The following is a 20,844-nucleotide window of genomic DNA, read 5'->3' as shown; positions in this document are numbered from 1 at the left end:
TGGGCTCTTTAGCCAGATCTGAATGGCTCAAGGGCTGATTCTGAGGCCAGAGTGCTGTCTAGGGCATTCGCCGTTCCATGAGTCTGCTGTGTATCCCACCTCCCCTGCTGGATTGTTCTCTCCTTTTCAATAACATCAATTATCATTAGCAGACACATGTCTCATTTATGTGATCCGTTTGACACTTAATCCTATCTTTATGATCAATTATGAGCTTAAACTGATCACTCTAACTAGTAAGATGGCACTGGCACTTGCCAAACCAAATGGGGCCTGAGCACCAGCCCCTCCAATTGTTTTGATTCTCTAACAGACTCGAAAGAGTACAAGAGAAATAAACTGGAAAAATACTTTCTAGAAAGTCCGACTTTGAATCTTACTATGGTAATTAATTGGCAGCAAATCAATAATTCAGTGAGAAGTCTCTCAGCCAGCGGTGGCAAGAGGCAGTGCAGTGAAGGTTAGTGAGTTTGGGTGAATGTGCAAGTATCAGTGGCTAATTGGGTAAATTTGCATACTGCTTTCCTGTAGTGTCGTACAAAACTAGTCATTTGGGAAATTTATAGGAGATTAATGGAGACTCGGTGTTTAAACAGTTTAACCATTTGTCTGACCCTAAAGAGAAACCTCAGTGAATCTGTATGAGCATTTGGCATCATGAATTGAAGTGTAACTACTTTTTACATTGTCATCTGGTGATTAGGATTTTCGTAGCTCACTTACTTAATTTCTTAAATTTTTCCAGAAACCTACACCAATGTTTCCTTGTGGGAGTTGCCGCATTAATTCTTCTTTCAGATAGCTCTCAAACATTTTAGTTTCAGGTCTTTTTTATACTTCTAAAATTACCGAGGGCAGCTAAGAGCTGTTGCGGATATGGACTGTATCCTCATTTGTCATATCAGAAATAAAAGTTGAGATTCTTAGAAATCAGTCATAAATCTAAAATAGCTAATATACTCATTACCTGTTAGCATAAGTAATTAATACTTCTATGAAAATAATTCCAAACAGAAGCACTTAATGATAAGTATGTTTTATTATTTTTTTGAAAATGTCTTTAATATCTGTTTAATGAGAGACAGCTGGCTTTCTGTCTTTGCATCTGGAGTCAGTCTGTTGTGATAAGTTGTTTTGGTTGCCATCCAGCCAAATAAAATCCAGCCTCTCATGGATTTGTAGTTGGAGCAGGGAGGAGTATTTTAATTTCCTTTTAGATAATTGTGGATCTTCTTTGATAATATACTAGCCAAGTTAATATGCGGATTCTAAAACCATCTTTATGAACTTCTAAAATTCTCCTCTTTGTATTATTTTGAATATCATGTACTGATTATTGGAGAAATCTCCCTAATTTTGATACTTTTCATGCTACACTATCAAAATATCACGTTTCCAGGGTAATGTTAAGTATAGGGAAGATGTCGTAGTCACAGTGGATAATATAAACTTTGGAGGACTCATTTTTACATAAAAGCCTGAATGTTATTTCCCTTCAAAACAGACCTGTTTTGTTCCATTTTTGAAAATGTTTATTTTCATATTATATGAAAGGCAGAGTGAGAGAGAGGAGGGGAAGGAGAGAGGGATACCTTCCATCTGCTGATTTACTACCCAAGCGGCCACAACAGCCAGGACTGGGCCTGGCCAAATCCAAGAACAGAGTCTGGAACTCTGTTCAAATGACCTGGAATTCCATTCTGATCTTCCACATGGGTGACAAAGGACAAGCACCTAAGCCATCATCTGCTGCCTCCCAGAATGCATTAGCAGGAAGATAGATTGGAAGCAGAGCAGCTGGGACTCAAACCCATACTCCTAAATTGCATGTGGTCCTTAGTGGCAGCTTAACCCACTGTGCCACGTGCCTGCCTCCCCGCCCCCCTTTTTTTAAACTATTCTTTAAAATACTTGTCCGATAGCCTTGTCTGAATAAACATTGTTTGGATGTTATTGACCAGTGGGAAAAGCAGCCCCTTCACCTCACTGGTCCGTCCCATGGTGCTGCCCCTCAGGGACAGGCATCCATATGCTGTAGAAAGGCTTCCCCTTCCATTACACAGAGGAGTAAAAAGTGCAGGCTCAAGAGTCACGATTTAATAAATTAATTATCCTTACTTCTTTATCAAGGACAGTAAGTGAGAAGGGCTTTTTGTTTATCCTAACTACAGTTGTGTGGTGTGACAACCAGTCTGGTTCCATTGCCTTGCTTTGTGCTCAGATGTCTATGTTTATACACACTATTGTTTTTGTACCACCAGTACTGTGAAAAGGGCAGATATCATCTTTAAATTATTCCAAAATGGTTTGGCCTTCCACACCAGTTGAAGACCTTTGAGGCCCCGAACAGGTTTCATAGTTTATTTATTTATTTATTTTTAAAGATTTATTTATTTATTTGAAAGTCAGAGTTACACACACACACACACACACACACACACAGAGAGAGAGAGAGAGTTCTTCCATCCGATAGTTCACTCCCCAGTTGGCTGCAACGGCTGGCCGGAGCTGTGCCGATCAGAAGCCAGGAGCCAGGAGCTTCTTACAGGTCTCCCACATGGGTGCAGGGGCCCAAGGAATTGGGCCATTTTCTGCTGCTTTCCCAGGCCATAGCAGAGAGCTGAACTGGAAGTGTGGCAGCTGGGTCTCGAACTGGTGTCCATATGGGATGCTGGCGCTTCAAGCCAGGGCATAAATCCGCTGTACCACAGTGCCGGCCCTGGTCCATGCTTTTTGAGAACTGTTGCTTTAAGCTATTTGGGGAAGATACTAAATGAAACAGAAACTAGACTTGATTTATATTCACTGAAGGTTACAGAATTGGATTACCTGCTCCATGTATGTGCTGTGGTTTGAACACGTCCTCCAAATTTCATGTGTTGTGGACTCAATCTCCAGAGCAACAGTATTAAGAGGTGAGAGCTCTAAGAGATGACCAATGGTTTAATGTTATCTTTGGAGTGAGTTTCTTACAAGAGTGCATTCACCTGTCTGGTTAGGTAATACCTTCTGCCAGGTACAGCACGGCAAGGCCCTCACTTGATATGGCCCCTTGGTTTTGGAATTCCTAGCCTCCAGAGTTGTGAGCCAAGTAAAGTTCTGTTTATAAATGATCCAGTCTGTAGTATTCTGTTAAAGGTGGCACAGAATGGACTGAGATAGTGTGTAATAGATGTGTGGGGGCAGGTATGATGGATGTGTAATTGAGTTACTGAAGCGTGGGATCTTCACTGAGGCATCAGCTTCTGTACCTTGAACAACTGCTGATATCCTGAACATCTGCCTGATATGTTACTCATAAATTAATAGTTTATACAATTAGATTGAAGGTAATTGGTATATAAATTTGGTGTTTTTTAAAAAACAAATCAAATTGATTTTGTGTTGGTGGGTAAAGATTCATCAAGATAAATTTTTTGGTATTATAAAAGCAATAAAGTTGCTGAACAGTTCTTCCCATTCCCCCACACTGTGGTATCATCACTTTCTCTAGGTGCTGTTGATGTTGGCGATGAATATATTAATTTTTTTAATCCCTGTTCTTGCCTCCTGCAGAGATAGGAATACTGAGCAGAGAGTGGTATCATGTGTTAATAGGAACAGAGCTTACTTGGCAGTGAGGGAATACACATACATTCACATGCACGTGTGTGCTGCCCCACACTGAGAAATAGCCAATGTGAGTGGGTCAAAGAACTGCATGGAAACTAGAGAGAAAAGAAAGACTGAAAACAGTACCTGTAATTGGGAAGGTCCATCAGAGTGGAAGAGCAGGAAAGTGGGAAGGGTCTGTCAGAGTTTTGTGGAAGAGGAAGTGTGTGTTACTGCCTTCCGTGGTGGAAAGAGAAAACTGGAGCAGTACTTCTGAGAAAGGTCCATAGCATTAAGAGAGTTCTTTCTGGCCTGCCACTTCTTTTTATAAGGAAGGGAGTGATATCCCAATTGACTATGCCAAAAGAATAGGGTCTGAGCATGCTCTCTGGTCCTAGATGCGATAGCTGCATACTGGGAAGATGAGTGTATCAGATCAAATTAATGAGATAGCATCATTATGCAGGATGTGAGAGTTCCAGCTCACTTAAACTTTAACTAGTTATACCACATCACTCTTGCTCTAAAATGTCTGTTTCCTATTTCCACCCAAGTCCTTGTCACCAGCTGTGTAGGCACACTCCAAAATAATCATGGCAAGCTTTTTGATTAGTGTAACAGCTGGCTTGTGCTTTTTCCTTCAGTGGGAATGTGCCCAGTGTAAAGGTGCAGCATCGAGTTGGTTATGTAATTGAGTCTGCTGTTTGTGACAAAGGCTATCATTCACTCTTATTTTCCCAGTGTTTTTTTTCATTGTGACCAGGTATGTATGAGAAATGAAAAGTGTGCTTCCCCAGGGTAGCTCAAGAGAAAGCTTTCATGCTGACAATACCTTGTCATTTCATATCAATGCTTTCCTCTGGTTCTTCCTTTCAAAAAAAGTTTATCTTGATGATAGTGAGGACTAATTTGGTTTAGAGCTACCACTTTGTTTTGTTGTTTTATTTCATAAATATAAGTCATTCAGGATAGCTGGTTATTTGTGAGTTGATACTTTGCCCCATTTTATTTTTCTCTTCAGCTTTCTGGTTTTGTGTGGTTATGCGAGGGACCTTGCCTTTGAGCCTGGCACACCCAGGTTGGAAGTAGGTCTTGTGGAATCTGTTGAAGTGAGGTCAGGTCCCCTGCAACTGATCTTTCCATTAGTAGTCACTGGTCACAGGGGCATTGTGGTGATGATGGACTTGTCTAAATAAACTATTAATAAAGACATTATTGGAGACCGGCTCTGGAAGATATGTGTGAAAAAAACCTAGTCATTCTGTTTTATAAATGTCTTTTTAATTGAATTCTCTGTGACCCTGACACACCCACATGGTCCTTGAGAATGCACCAGTGTATAGTGGGCAATACTGAAGCCACCCCCCACCCCACAAAACCCTCTCACTGTACAGCATGACAGGCTTGGTCCTCAGGGGGAACGCAGTCTTATGTTTTGCTTTCCCATGGGGGTTTTCAGGGTTAGCTGATGAAGCCAAGCTAAATAAAGCATACCATCTTTTGGTGTTGCCCCTTTGTTTTGAACTGTTCTAACTCTGTTCCCCTACACAGGTTTCCTTTTATTGCTGTTAATATCTTTACAGAAGAAGAGTACTATCTTTTCCAGTTTTGCTCATCATGTCTTTCCTGCTTCAAGCTGTGAAATACTTAATTCAGTTGAGCAGGCATTTATGGAGTGTTTACAAGCCAGTCACTGCATTATTACCAAACCTGCAGCTTTACTTTCTGCTGTTGCAGTCAGCCCTTTGATTTTCATGCTCAGTGTCAGCACTGTTAGCATCCTCTTTCTTCCTGGGAACCTTGTTGTGGAGAATGAGGACTGGCTTCCCTCCTCTTTTGTTCTCTTTGTACTGTTTCATTGTTCTACTTCACTGTTTTATGTGAGCACAGGGCTTCAGGTACCAAGCTGTATAGCAGTGGGAAGAAGTTTCTGAAGCGAGAGAGGAAGGAATGGAGCAAAGATTAGAGAAGAAAGATTATCTTTGCTCAGTTTTCACTTATGCAAAATTCTGAACCTTTGGGCTGTGTCTTTTCCCTCCCCCCTCACTTAGATGGGAACAACTTCTTCACCTGTGATCCTGTAAGGTCTGTACCATCCTGTAGTGACGCTGTGACCATTTCTACAGATGAGGACAAGGCTGTATTGGTTCTTGAATAGTACTCCTTACTATTTTGCCTATAGGAAATACTGAAAGAGCCAAAGAATTTCCTATATGCATCAAAACCATCCCAATAGTCACAGTAATATATTTACTCTTAGAAACTTGGAAAATAGTTAATGTAATACATTTATGGGACAAGGATGAAGACATTGAATTAATTGTGATGGCAGCAGCAGTAAGTGCTTTTTGAATGCAAGAAGGTCACCTGCTTATGAGTATTCATTTTACTACATATTTATTGATTACTTATTATGCTAAAGCTTCTGCCCTTTAAATGCTCCCAATTGAAGGTAGCTGATATATCTATAAAGAAATCACATAAGAGACTGGCTGACAAGTGTTACAGCAAAACTGCAACTAATTTCCTATTGTAGAAAGGAAGTAGGGGGCAGTGGTACTGTGGCATTAAGCCTCTGCCTGTTGTACTAGCATCCCATAAGGGCTCCAATTCGAGTCCCAGCTGCTCCTCTTTCAGTCCAGCTCTTTGCTGATGGCCTGGGAATGCAGTAGAAGATGGTCCAAGTGCCTGGGCCTCTGCACCCACGTAGGAGACCTGGAAGAAGCTTCAGGCTCTTGGCTTCAGTTCGGCTCAGCTCTGACCTTTGTGGCCACTTGGGGAGTGAAGCAGCAGATAGAATACCTCTTTCTGTCTCTCCCTCTCTCTGTAGCTCTGCCTCTTAAATAAACAAAATATATCTTAAAAAAAAAAAAAAAAGGCAAGTAGAGAGCAAAATACAGTTTCTATCTAGGAAATTTTTCTTCTGCCATTTTTCCTTCTGGAAATATCTGAAGGGGTGAAGACCTTTGAGGCTGTGAAGGATGCTGGAGATTCTGGGTGATGAAAATATCTTAAAAAAAGGGACAGGGACAGGAAGCTTCAGGGCACATGCATTTTGGAAAGATCATTTAATGGATATTGTGACTACCAAGTAGGGAAGTAGAATTAGAAAGCTGCTTGGGGCTATAATATGGGGTTATTTTATGACCATTTTGAGGTTTAAGTTGTGAATGGTATAGTTTTGAGTAGACGCATTCATGTTGAATCTTGGTTATGAGTACGAGAAATCCAACTGAAACTAAGTTACGCCCCCCAAAAAATAAATTAAAAAAAAAAAGAAGGAAAGTATTGCTCAGGTAATAGGATGCATAGGGGTAGCATGCTTTAGACATTGTTAGATCCAGGGGCTCAGACATCACCTCAGGGCCGCTTTCAGTATCCTGGCTTCGCCTTCTACTTTGCTGAGTTCTGCATGCCAGCTCTTCCCATGTGATTGGCAAGATGGCAGCCAGCAGCCCCACCCACATCACCTTCGCTTGGTACCTTCAGCAGTACTGAACTTCCCAAGATCTCAAGAAGACTTTACAGGACTTTGCTTCGCTCTGCCTCATCCCTGAACTAGTCACTGAGCTAAGGGAATGGAGTGTCTTGAGTGGTCCAGGGGACAGCACTGCATGAAGAGTAGAGATGGCTGAGTTAAGAACCAGAAGAAGCGGTGTGGGAAGGGTATGCAGGGAAGACGGAACCTGTAGCCGCTGTGGTATGCAGCAGCAGCAGCAGAAGAGGGAAGAGGAGAGGTTTGGAGCTGTTAGTTGAGGTAGGGAGCCCAGGTCGGGGAGGGAGGTTATCAGGAAGGATGCCGACGCTGTCTTCTGCACACTGACTTAGAGATGCTGTGGGCCATTCCTGTGTCAGTGAGCTGTTAGGGCATGTGGCTGGGGCTAAAGCTCAGGCTGTAACAAATCAAGTGTCGGAGAGAGGTATGTGTGGAGCAGGGGAGCTCACGAGGAGAATCAGATGTTATTTGACTTTTGTGAGTCAAAAGTCGCTGAACACTGCTGGTTTCACATGGTACAGCCTGTTCTGTGCATCTCCCTTAGGGAGATGGCTGCCTCCTCTTTTCAACAGTTGTTTCTTTCTTAGTCTGCACCATATGCCCTGTGCTGTGCTGGGCTCCTGTGTTCTTGTTTTTAGCAGGTTTTCAGTCTCCATGAAGAACCAGTCTTTTTTGACTGATTTCTCCTTCCTTTCTTTTCATCTTCTGGAAAGTGTGTCTCAGGTGCTTTTAAAGTGCAGAGCGTGGTGCTGAGTGCTGTGTTTGTGGTCATGAATCTGACCTTACCGCTGGCCGTCTGGGGTCTACACTGAGAACAGACTGTTTTACGCTGAGAGGACGCTCTGTGAGATACGGAGGTGTCAGGCTGAGAGTGCTCTGTGAGATATGAGATGGCATCCAGGTCCTGGATTCTCCCTGGTTCACATTGGGCTTGGATGCAGTAAAGCATGTCCTGTCTTGAGAGCTGAACAGGTGACAGCCGCCTTGCTGACATTTGACAGGTGATGGAGATGTAGTTTGCCCTCACCCCACAATCCCTACTTCGGTTGAGCTCCACTGTCCCCTGCTCTGTGAGGCCTTTTCTTACCCACTTGGCTCAACCCAGCTGAAGTTTGGCTCCTTCCCCCTTGCTGCCCAGCACTATCCTTCCAGAGGTCTCCTCCTTTACAGTGTGTTGATACTTGGTTCCAAATCTGGATTGTTTTGTTGTGGTTGAGTTTCTTGAGCTCTCTATAGATTCTGGATATTAATCCATTTTCAGTTGGACAGTTTGAAAGTATTTTCTCCTATTGTGTCAGTTGTCTCTTCACTTTGTTGAGTGTCTTCTTTGCAGTATAGAAGCTTCTTTCCTTTATGTAATCCCATTTGTCTATTGGCTTTGATTGCCTATGCTTCTGGGGTCTTTTCCAAGAAGTTTTTACCTATGCCAATGTCTTAAAGGATTTCCTTAATATTCTTCACTAGTATTTTGGTGGTATCTGGTTATAGATTTAGACCCTTGATCCATTTTGAGTTGATTTTTGTATAAGGTGTAGATATGGGTCTTGTTTCATACTTCTGCATGTGGAGATTCAGTTTTCCCAGCACCATCTGTTGAGGAGGCTGTCTTTTCTCCAGGGATTGTTTTTAGCTCCTTTGTCAAAGATAAGTTGGTTGTAGATGTGTGGAATGATTTCTGGGGTTTCTATTCTGTCCCATTGGTTTATCTCTCTGCTTTTATGCCAGTACCAGGCTGTTTGGATAATAAATGCCTTGTAGTATGTCTTAAAATCTTGTATTGTGCTGCCTCCGACTTTGTTTTTGTTTAAGATTGTTTTAGCCATTCGAGGTCGCTAGTGTTTCCATATGAATTTTAGCATCATATTTTTCTAGATCTCAGAAGAATGAAATGAGGTACTTCTTTATGGGATGCTAGGTCCCACCCCAAGTCTTAACTGCTGCACCAAATACCACTCCTATATTTAAAGTAGAAAACAACCATGTAACCTCACTCTCCCCCAAGTCCGAGTGACTAGGCACTCTTTCTCCCTTCCGTTCTGATAGCTGCCCTATCCCCAATAAAGCCTTATCACTTTATAAAAAAACAAAAACAAAAACCAAAAAACCAAAAAAAAATAAAGCAGAAAATAATCTTTCTTTAGTGCTGGCTTTCCTTAATACTAGCAAGGCTCCCCAGCAGTGAGTGGAGGAACAGAGGTAGATGGAAATTTTTTATCCTTTTTGGTGGAAAGAAAATGTTCACCTTCACTTTCTCAGACCCCCTTTTTGCTGGGGAAGCAGCTGAGGAACCTGCTGGGAAGAACAAAGGGCCAGACGGGTGTCTGTCTGGAAGTCAAGGTTTCCCGCAGAGCTTCCTGTTGGAGCATGAGGGGCCTGGTCCCTCAGTGAGGACCAGGAGCAGGGGAGAGCCCCTCGCTGTGCCCAACCCCTGGCCCCTGTGCGGTTGCCTGAGAAGACTTTGTTCTGCTGAAAGCCCACTGCCCCTCCCCTAAAGTCAGAACAAGGTTAAAATACAATAACCAGTTGCCTCATATAAACCACCTGCTCAGTAGGAAATGAAGCCAGACTCTGGAGTCCCTATGGCTACTTGGAGAATTTGTGGTTTCCTTTCCTGTCAGTAAACAAAAGCAATCAGTTAAAGGAGTGGAGCATTAATTGTTTACGGGATGTTTGCTGTATGAAAGGAAGGAAAAGCGCCTTTTCCAGAGTGTGTTCTTTGTGTTGGGGAAATACAGCATAACTGAAGGGGTCTGTCCTGGAGAAGAGACATTACCCACAAAGTATCCAATCATGGGTTAATTAGCAGGACTCTTATAATTTATGTCCTCTGATAAATTGAGGGTGTAATAATGGATCTACATGAAAAACACAGTGCAAAATACCCCCTGGGAAGTGAAAAAGGAGATCCCATAACTGAAAATTACTGACACTCAGAAGACTTGAGGGTTTTGTTTGTTTATAAAAGATCAAGTGTTGTTTGCTGGAGACATTTATCATATGTAGTACAATAACAGCCCCTATGTCGGCTTCCCCGTGGTGCTGGTTAGTCTGCCTAGAGTTATATCTGGTTCCATGCTGATATCTTCCACGGCAGAGGTTACTATGTGCTAGTTGTATCCTCTGTTCTAGCACAGTAGTTGAAAACCAGGATATGATTAGTGAGAGTAGGTGGCGTGGTGAAAGGATGGATGGGTGCATGTTTGCATAAACTTAGTAAACTAGTGAAGATTGAATATCAAATAAGATGTCCCACAATATTGATACTTTGGGGTGTTTTTATTTGTATTGAGGTCAAATAGGCAGGTCATTGATATTGAGTACATTCACATTGTTGGGCAATCATCACCACCATCCATCCCTAGGAACTGTTTAATCTGAACACAGAAACTCTGTGTCTGTTAAACCATTATTCCTGATCTCCCCAACCAGAGCCCCGGGCAACCATAGTTGTAGTTTCTGTCTCTATGAATTTGACTGTTCTAGGACCTTCATTTAATCAGAATCTTTTAATGTTTGGGAGCAGGTGTGTGGCCTAGTGGTTAAGATGCAACCTGGGATGCCATCCCATATTGGAGTGGATTCGAATCCTGGCTCTGCTACTGGTCTTTGATAGGTAGCAGTTGATGACTTAAGTAATTGGGTCTCTGATGCCCATGGCAAGTGACCTAGATAGAGTTTCTATCTCCCATTTCTGGCCTGGCCCAGCCCAGCATTTGGGGAATGAACTAGCCAATGGGGGATCAGTATTTCTCTCTTATCCCTCTCTATCCCTCTCTCTTTTCCTCTGCCTTTGGAATAAAATACATAAATAAAAATTTTAAAATATAGTTGTCCTCCTAGGCTCATTCACATTGTACCATATGGCAGAGTTTCATTCCTTTTTAAGGCTAAATATATATTCCACTGTATGTATACATCACATTTTGCTTGTGTATTTATCTGTCACTGGGCACTTGTGTTGTTTTCATCTTTTGATTGTTGTGACTAAAACGGCTGTGAACATGGGCATATAGATATCTCAAGACCCTGCTTTAACTTCTTTTGGATATATGCCCAGAAATGGAATTGCTGAATCATATGGTATTGCTGTGTTTAGTTTCTATTGTTTTCTGTTTTTTTAAAAAATATTTATTTATTTATTTATTTAAAGGAGTTGAGGGGTAAGAGAAAGGGGCTGGGGAGAGGTCTTCCATCTGCTGGTTCAATCCCCAAATGGCTACAACAGCTGGAGCTGGGTCAGTCTGAAATCAGGAACCAGGAGCTTCTTCTGGGTCTCCCCTGTGGGTGCAGGGGCCCAAGCACTTGGGGCAGCCTCCTCTACTTTCCCAGGATTGTTAGTAGGGAGCTGGACTGGAAGTGGAGCAGCTGGGACTTGAAATGGTGCCCGTATGGGATGATGGCACTGCAGCAGGTGGCTTTACTCACTGTGCCACAGTGCTGGACCCTTTTTCTGTTTTTACTTATTGATTGGAGGAATATACTATGCTATGCTTTAAATCTTTTAAGCACAGAGTTGGCAGTATTGACTACAAAAGTTGTCAGTGAGAATTTCTTTCTCTGCTCTTATCCCTGCATATAATCTTTAAATTCAGTGGCGATTGAGGGCCTATTAGTGATTCATAAAGATACATAAAAATTGAGACAAATTTAGCAGGATGAGTTTTTGGAGACTGGATACAGTCTTTTGTTTTTGTGTTTTGACAGGCAGAGTGGATAGTGATCCGAAGGCAGGAGCCAGGTGCTTCTCCTGGTCTCCCATGGGGTGCAGGGCCCAAGCACTTGGGCCATCCTCCACTGCACTCCCTGGCCACAGCAGAGAGCTGGCCTGGAAGAGGGGCAACCAGGACAGAATCTGGCGCCCCGACCGGGACTAGAACCCAGTGTGCCAGCGCCACAAGGCAGAGGATTAGCCTACTGAGCCGTGGCGCCGGCCTGGATATAGTCTTTTTGGTGATCCTCTATCACCTTTCAAAGTGAAATGGGCACTATTGATATTATACGGGAGCATCAGGTGAAAACTGACACTGTCTCTTACTGGGGTCTTTTATAGTGAGCAGAATGGGGGATTTTGCTAGGATTTAGGGTCATACTGTCTTTATAAACCCATTTTCATATAGTTTTGTCTGGCTATATATTCCACATTGTTATGTTTTAAGACCATGCACTATCAAGTTAGTAATCCTTAAAATTAGTATTTTTTTGAAAAAGTATTGAAAAGATCATGATCTTCGGAGCCAAACCTACCTGCATTTAGTGATTCACCTGGAACTAGCAACCGGTCTCTTAGAGTAGAGGTTTTTGTATCCAGGAAGGAGAAAAGGCTGATGGTTTTATTTCATTTTTTTAAAACGTTGTGAGTTTGAAAATAATAAATGGGAGAGTCCTTCAAAAAAAAGTTCCTGGAAAATGGAATTGAAGGATAAATTTCTTGATGTCCATTCAATAGCACTTCATCGCTAATTTTGAGCATTGTTGTTTCATTAAAAAGCAGATGCGGGTTAATGGAATTTAGTACCAAAATAGATACGTGGAGCAGCAGGCCTCAGATTTGTTAGTATTAGGGCCTTTGATAGTCTTAAAAATTATTCAAGGATAAGGAAGAATAACTTATAAATTTCTATAGCACAGTTGGATAACTGTGGGTAACATAATTAAGTATATATTTTAAATTAGATAGTAGGAAGATTTTGAATATTCCCAGCACAGTTTATAGACCTGAAATGTGCTAATTACCATGATCTAATCATTACACTTGTATGAAAATCATACTGTACTCCATAAATATGTACCAATATTTGTCAATCAAAAATAATAAAGGAAAGATTTAGGGTCTCAAAGAGCTTTTGATTATGTAGCTTTTCTTTATTGATGCTTACCATATTATAATTAAAACTGAAGAGTTTATAAATATTTATAAATGTCAGTAAATTATTTTATAATAAAAATATGTTATAAAAATAACTATTTTCCAAAACAAAAAAAATTAATGAACACAATGGCCTTGTTTTATACTTTTGCAAATTTCTTTGCGATCTGGATTAAGAGAAGACAGCTGGATTCCTTACCTATTTCTTCCCTCTGTCTTTTGTACTATCACATGTCACTCAGCCTCTGGAAAACTCCTTTGTACCCGGTAAGAGAAGGAGAGTGGAAAAGGTTGATAATATCTTGGTATCGTGGTTTTGCCCTTATGAACTCCTGGAGTGGTTCAGGGCTATCCAGAGGTCCTCAGACCACATTTTGAAAGCTGTTCAAGAGTTTTTCTGGAAGCCTGAACAGGATCTCTTTCTTTTCTTTTCTTATAGATTCTTGCTCCAGGGTATGTGAGTAGGAGCCACCTCTTCTTCCCCTCAGGTAAGTCTGCTAGCATGGCAGCAGCATACTCATACTAACTCCAGATCATTGTTTAATTTTTAAACTGGACTTTCGTGTCTCCTTAATGCTATTTTTTTTTTTTTAAAGTAAACCTTTGGGAGCGGGCGTTTAACTTAGTAAAAACTAGAGGCTTGTGTCCCACATCAGAATACCTTGTGTTTGGATCTGTCTCCTGACTCCAGATCACTGCCAGTGCTGACTCTGGAAGGCAGCAGTTATTGGCTTAAGTAATTGGATTCCTGCCACTCATGTGGGAGACCTGGATTGTGGTCCTAGTTCCCAACCTTGACCCAGTCTCAGCTGTTGCGGGTATTTGGAGAGTGAACCAGAAGGTGGGAATTTGATTTTTTTTGGTGTCTCTCAAATATTATTTAAAAAATAAAAGGTTGTGTCGGTTCCTTTTGATGGATGAGTTGAATGTTTTGATTTTTCACCCTCCTTAGCAACACTGCGGAGCATTGTAAGAAAGCCTATTTGAACTGGAATTGCCTTAAGTTAGGGGTTTCAAAGGGAGTCACTAACAAGTCTCTGTGTGCATGTTTTAATGAGTTTAAAGGGATGTGCTTCCTATAATTGGTTAAGATATACCTCCATGGAATGCTCCTTGGTTTAGGCAAACAAAATGTGAGTGTATCTGTGGGACTAGGACTGCGCAAAGACAGCCCTGCTGGGAGGAGTGTAACCTGATGCGTGAGCCTGTCCTGGACATGCTGCAAGGAGCTGTTGTGAGGAGGGTGATGGAGGACCTTGGTGGGGCAAGCTCTGGCTGGCTGTGCCTGGGGCCCAGGGCACTGTCCCCTGAACCCCTTCCTCAGCCAGAGAGTAGAGGCAGTGCTGCTCCCTTATTTGTATGTGTTTGTAGTAGTTCATTTTCTGTAGTAGCAGAAAATAATTTTCTGTGAAGGTGCCCTGACAAAAGTAACCACACATATTTGGTCTCTGGTCTTGGGTTGTCAAACATGAGTTCCCAACCTCTCTTTCATTTTCTCTCTATACAAATGCGCACACATATGTGCCCATGCACAGTTTTCTCAGAGTTACATACATGATAACTTTAGTGCCCCTAAGTGCTCCAGTGTCTTTCCTAAGAGACATTCTTTCTTTGCTAACAACAGTCCAGATAACTTTAGATAATTTAATATTGAGTTATTACATCTAGCCTATTGTTTGTGTTCAGATTTCTGTCATCTGACCTAACATGTCCTTACAGTGCCAGTCCTCCCTCCATCCAGGATCCAGTCTAGGGAAAGATTCCCTTTTGATCATCTTTATTTCCACAGCCTTTGTCTTGGATGTGTTCCCAAACAACATCCCAGACTATTTGGAGGTGTTGCTGTAGAATCCCCAAACCTGGGTCTGCTTGCCTGCCCCACAGAAAGCCATTCACTGACATTGGAGTGGTCGTGCAGAGCAAGGGACTGATCTGCAATTACTTAATACCCCGGCTCCTCCAGGAGTTAGGGGTAAAGATTCTTATAGATTGAAACTGGGGCTGAGAAGTGCATAATCCGCTGGTGTCCAAGTTCCTTGTTGGTTAGTGATGCTGGTGATCTTCCTTTGGTTGGTGATGCCATGCCATTTAGGGAATTCATGAAGGCCCGGTGGACTTCAGTTGGGCTGGGGGTTACACGAAAGCCGTAGCTACCTTCTACTCCAGACCCGGAGTTTCCCTGCGTGGACCTGGAATTCCCCTAAACAAATCCCTCTGTGCAATACTGGCCAACAAGGTTTTATCAGTTGGAGAAGCAAATGACTTCTTGAGTCCAGTGATTAGAATCTTGCTGGGCCAGCTGTATCACTCCCTCAATTCAGTGAATTCCTTTTGGTAAAGGACGGGCAAGGACACTTTGGACTAAGGGAGACAGCCAAGGGGCTGAGTCCCACCTTTACATTATGGGGCTTCGGTCTCCTGTGTATGTTGGTACATTTTGAAGTCAGTGACCTGAGCACTTGCATTTAAAAATGATTTAAAAGGGCAAGCATTTAAACATCACTGGAGTCCTTCACATGTTTTCTTATTACAGATCTTAAATACATGAGGTGCACATCTCTTGAATGCCAAAATTATGAATGAAATTGAGAAAGAAGCATAGGAATTGAGAAAATAGTGGTAGAAACAGAAAACTGTCTGAAAAGCCTTGTTCCCTCTTTGCAAATCAAAAGACTTGGCTGAAGTGCTAAGGAAAACAGTGGAGCCTGAGAATTCTGCTGTAGAAGTAAAAGTAGGGAGACACACTTACCATTTTCAATACAGGAAATGGGTGCTACCTAGATTTGTTTTAAAGGAGAGACTTACTTCCTGCTTGTCCTTGGTCCCCTGTGAAGCTGAGCACAGACCAGTGGAGGGATACCTTTTGCTGTCTGCTCCCAGCTGATGACCACCAGGCCTTTACTGTGCCTTTGAGTACTGTGGGAAAATTGCTGCTGCATGGATGCAACACTTTCTGGATTTCTCCTGGTTGGGTGTGGACAGAGTGCATCTGGAGGACCTAGGCTCCAGATTAATTTCTTTATGGAAATTTCAATAAATAAAGTTATAAGGATATAAGAGAACACACTATGTTATAAATGTTTCTGATATGTGTCATTATTTTAGGTGTATATCATTTTGTCAAAAATTTTATTCTTTAGTTCTCAAAGTTATAAGTATATTCAGTTCAGATTATATAGAAATGTGTAAAATAGATCACAACTCTCTCCCTGTGGTCTAACTCCTGAAAGGCAAACATTGTTGACAGATCTCTTTTAAATCTACATGGGCACTTAAAAAAAGGAATTATTTAATAATATTAATTTTAACAACAAATATATTGTACATTTGCTTTTATTTTCACTTAATATATTGTAGGCATCTTTTCCTTATCAACCTGTATACTCTTTTTTGTATTGAGTGAGGTTGTATTGTGTGGGTAAATTATACTTTGTTTTAATACCTTGTTGAAGGACATTTAAATGGTTGTCAGTGTTTGACTGTTATAAATAAAATGCCTACATATAGGCATACACAATGATTTCCTTAAAGTAAATCCTTAGAAATGTGATTCCTATGTGAAAGTGTTTACATATCATCACAAAATACAACATATCTGATGTTAAAAACTATGAATGAAGTTAAGTTTCTTTTATTTTCTCTTTTGGAATGATCTTATATGTAAGGAATTGGTTAAAATTACCAATATTGTAGCAGTATCAGAACTGAGGTGGTAATCAACTCGTTTAATTACTGACTTGTTACATAATCCGGTATGAATGATTCTACCATTTAATGTTCTCATTTTTATGGGAAGCTGAGACTTATTTACTTAACTATCATGAAGGCTTAGAAGCTTGTTTATCAGAGGATTAGAATACTTGTTTTTTGGAGGAAATCAAATTATTATCATTAGATGGTGACTAAGAAAAATTTGGGCTGAATTCCAAAATCTGTGCTTACAAAGATGAATAGCATTTTCTAAGATAACTGATACCACAGTGTTATAGAAAAACTGTATTTCGGCTCTAAGTTTTGTATTAATTTTTAACTCTTTGGGCATTTTCTTATCAGAAAGGTGCTGTTTTGATGCCTGAAATATCTTGTTCTTCCTTTCTGCTTTCAGCTTTTTAACTCCTACCTTCCACCATTCTGGAATCAAAGCAAGTAATGGCCAAATGGTGTTAGGCTTCCTTTGGGCCCCTCTATCCCCCTTTTTGGCCAGTTTTGTAAGGCCAGTAGAAAGTGAGATCTCCAGGGGACTTTTTTGAAGGGCTCTAATTTATCTCTATTGGCTTAAAACATTCTCAGGCCGATGTGTTTCTCATTGTCATGTCCAAATCTCTGAAGAAATGTTAGAACTGTCAAATCTGTCTGAGGGGCTGGAGGTGGGGTGGGACAGCAGTAGGATAGATATCCTTGGCCTGCTTAGAGCAGACATGTGCCGCCTCTTCCCAAGATTGATATGTCAGGAAGCAGACTAAGCTGTGCTGGTGCTTGATGTTTACATCAGGTATTTGACCATTGGGGAGTGCATTTGCCCATATATGAAGCTTTTAGATGATATGAAATCTCTCCTGAACGTTCATTTCTTGTTTGTACGAGTGCTTGTAGAATCTTGCGTGTGTTATCACAGACATTCTCCAGATTATGCTTTAAGACATTTCATTTCATTTCCCATTACCAGCTATATTTAGAAAGGGTGATGATCTTTAAATTGGGAAGCTTCAGGGGAGAGTGACTATGCATGCTTGAGGGTGATTGAGTTCAGTAAGTATGTATTGGGAGAATCCTGTGTGTGGAGCGTTCACTAAGGCGCCTGGGGAAACAAGGTTATTAAAAGGCAACCCTTGCTATTCAAGAGTTTGTAATCTAGTGTGGAAAGAACAAATATCCACAAGTGTCTCTGATAGAAGGTTCAGTTTCTGGTATCATGGAATGCTAGGGGAATACACTGAGCTGAGATGATCCTGGATCTCTGAGACCTCCAGGGTGCCTGGCAAATAATATGTGTAGAAGGAGATAAGGTGGTGGTTTGGAGTATGGCCTCATAGGGTAAGAATTGGGTCACTGAGAGCCTGGGGCAGGCTGAGCAAAATCCAGCTCACAGGCCACGCTCTGTCCTTGTGTACCGTCTCCAGTCCTGCTGATTAGTCAGCTGTCTCCTGGTGCATTCTCCCCACTTTCTGCAGCACCTGTGCCCATTTTGTGACCAGAGTAAGGTCTGGACTCTGATATGTTAGGCCTACCACTCTGATTTCTCATGGAGTGCTTTGTGCTAATTAGATTCAAAAGAACTGAATTATATTTGGAATTTATTTTCTTAATTGAAAAGGTAAGATATATTTTTCTTTGTAACTAGACATTCTTTTCCTTTTTCCAATTTCTGGAGTTTTTAAGATGTATTCATTCATTCATTCATTCACTTGAAAGGCAGAGTGACAGACACACACAGACACACACACACACACACACACACACACAGAGAGAGAGAGAGATCCTCCATCTGCTGGTTCACACCTCACATGTTGGCAACAGCCAGGTGTGGGCCATGTGAAAGACAGAAACCAGAAACTCCATCCTGGTCTCCAGTAAGGGTGGCTGGGTCCCCAGTATTTGGACCATCTTCTGCTGCCTTCCCAGGCACATTAGAAGGGAACTGGATCAGAACCAACCATAGCCAGGACTCAGACTGGCACTCAATATGAATGTCAGCATTGTAAGCTGCAGTTTAACCCACTGTGCCATAATGCTGACTCTCCCCCAGTTTCCATACTTATAGCTAATTGACTAAATGATGCTTTGCTTTGTCCCCATTATATTGCATACAAGTTTTCCCAAAATGTAATCCTAATCAGTTTGATCACACAAAAGAGACATTTTATAGTTGAAGATGGCCAACACTCACCCTCATTTTCAAGATATTTGCAGGCCATTTTCTCTTCTAACATTATTGCAGCTCTGTCTGCACACTGTTTACTGTATTGTAGATCATAGCCTAGTACTTTATCTCGTGTCATCTTCCCACAGTGCTTTGAAGTAGGTTTCATTATTCTCATCTCATGAGTAAGGACACTGAGGCCCAGGGAGGGTGAGTGGTTTGCTCAAAGTCACATAGCTGATCAGTGATGCGGCAAGAGGGGCCAAACATCACGCTCTGGCATGGAGAGACCAAGTCATCCAGTTAGTTTTACATTGCGGACATCTTAGAGTGTGAACTTATTTTCTGCAAGCAATTATGAGATAAACCAAAAAGAAGACTTCGTACAATTGTATTCATAGCCTCCAATGTCCATATATTGGTCATGCAGAAAGATAAGCATACTGATATTCTATAGAAGCAGCAGAATCCTCATAAAACTTTGTGAATATGAACTAGAATAATATGAACCAATAACTGTATGTTCTTATACTCAAATGAATAATTGATTCATTCATCCTTGAATACCTAATTGAAATATCAGGCCCCTGAATATTAAAATTTTGGATTCTCTCTTCCATAACTACATCTCATATTTAAGGGAATATTGCTTAAAATGATAAAAATTCCATATGACCTCTGAGAGGAGCCTGGGACCAATCCCAAAGTCTGTATGTGAGGAATTCTCATGACATATGTTAAAAATGCAATGCCAGACTTTGTGTAAGTTTTCTACAGTGTTGTTGTTTGGAAAACACAGTATGGTATTATAAAGACACAATTCTGTATATGCCCTTAGTGAAAAGCTGCCAGTACCAATCTCACTTCATGGATCTGAAAGCTGGCAAGATTTTTGTCACAAAACACCTTGTAAATTTATAAGTTAAGTTTCAGCTTTTTCACAAAATGCATTGTAATTTTGTAAGTTAAATCTCAGCGTGGTTTGTTTTCTCTGCTTTGTTTTTTCTTAAATGTCTCTGTTAGGAGGAAATATAAGCGTGAGGTTTCATAAAGAGGCATTCAGTGAAGAACAGTAGTGGTAAGTCTTTGATTCTTTGGTAAAATAACAGCTTTTCCTGGGTGAAAGCACTTTCGGGATAATTAGGCAGTGTGTCTGGGAGAGGCTGGGAAGAACCAGTGTGTTTTCAAGAGTCACTCTAAATTCACACACTCCCTGTACCTCCTGCATTTCCGTGGTGTACAAAGTTGTAAGGTGTCTTAGATCATTTGGTGTCTTTCACACCGAGGTGAAAGACAACTGAAGGCCTGTCGGTCTCCCATTGTAAAAGATTGTTTACTCGGAGAGGAAAAGGAAAAGATAATTTGCATGTGCAGCAAACTGTGGTTAATCCAAAATACTGAATTTTCTACTAACAAGTTTCTTTGCTTCTTCCTTATAGTCAGCCTGGTGACCATCATAGTTAGAATTTGCTGAGTCCTTTCTGTCCAGCTCTTATAAGCAGTCTGCAGGGGTTCTGTCCTCTGCTATGGAGCAGTTCCGCTTGTCTTCCCACCCTGTGGATGCAGGTACTTGGAGGCCCAGGTGCTCAGAGAACCTGTCGAAGTTACACAGTGATGCTGAAGCTGGAGCTCTGCTCTGAGGAAGTGGCTTCTAGGCCAGCCGCTTAGCTGTGAGCCTTGGGTCTGCTCCTGTGTATTCACAGAAAGAAAAAAATTTTTTTTTTTTTACTAATGTGTATGGTAGACGCGATGTAATTTAGAGAAAAGAACCTTAATTTTTTTTTAATTTAATAAATATAAATTTCCAAAGTACAACTTTTGGATTATAGCGGCTTTTCCCCCTATAACCTCCCTCCCACCTGCAACCATCCCATCTCTCACTCCCTCTCCCATCCCATTCTTCATCAAGATTCATTTTCAATTATCTTTATACAGAAGATCAACTTAGTATTTACTAAGTAAATATTTCAACAGTTTTCACTTACACAGATACACAAAGTATAAAGTACTGTTTGAGTAGTAGTTTTACCA

General features: G+C 41.2%; 1 protein-coding gene across 12 annotated transcripts in view; it reads left to right on the top strand.

Annotated features, from left to right (window-relative positions):
* SIPA1L2 (signal induced proliferation associated 1 like 2) overlaps nucleotides 1-20,844 on the top strand; it is a 231,310-nt gene that overhangs the window by 41,373 nt on the left and 169,093 nt on the right. For 9 of the 12 annotated variants that reach the window (XM_070055530.2, XM_051821459.3, XM_070055529.2 and 6 more), the window contains exon 2: nucleotides 13,393-13,441. The exons of 1 other annotated variant lie outside the window; for it this stretch is intronic. The gene's annotated coding sequence lies outside the window, so the exon portion shown is untranslated. Of the gene's footprint in view, nucleotides 1-13,392; nucleotides 13,442-13,644; nucleotides 13,795-20,844 lie in introns of all 12 variants that reach the window. 2 more of the 12 variants (XM_089311590.1, XM_089311584.1) reach the window with 1 other exon arrangement.

This window comes from Oryctolagus cuniculus, chromosome 13 (assembly GCF_051225735.1).
Source record: "Oryctolagus cuniculus isolate XC-2025 breed Fujian yellow rabbit chromosome 13, ASM5122573v1, whole genome shotgun sequence".
NCBI classification, from domain to species: domain Eukaryota; kingdom Metazoa; phylum Chordata; class Mammalia; order Lagomorpha; family Leporidae; genus Oryctolagus; species Oryctolagus cuniculus.
This window is presented reverse-complemented; position numbering and strand designations above follow the sequence as displayed.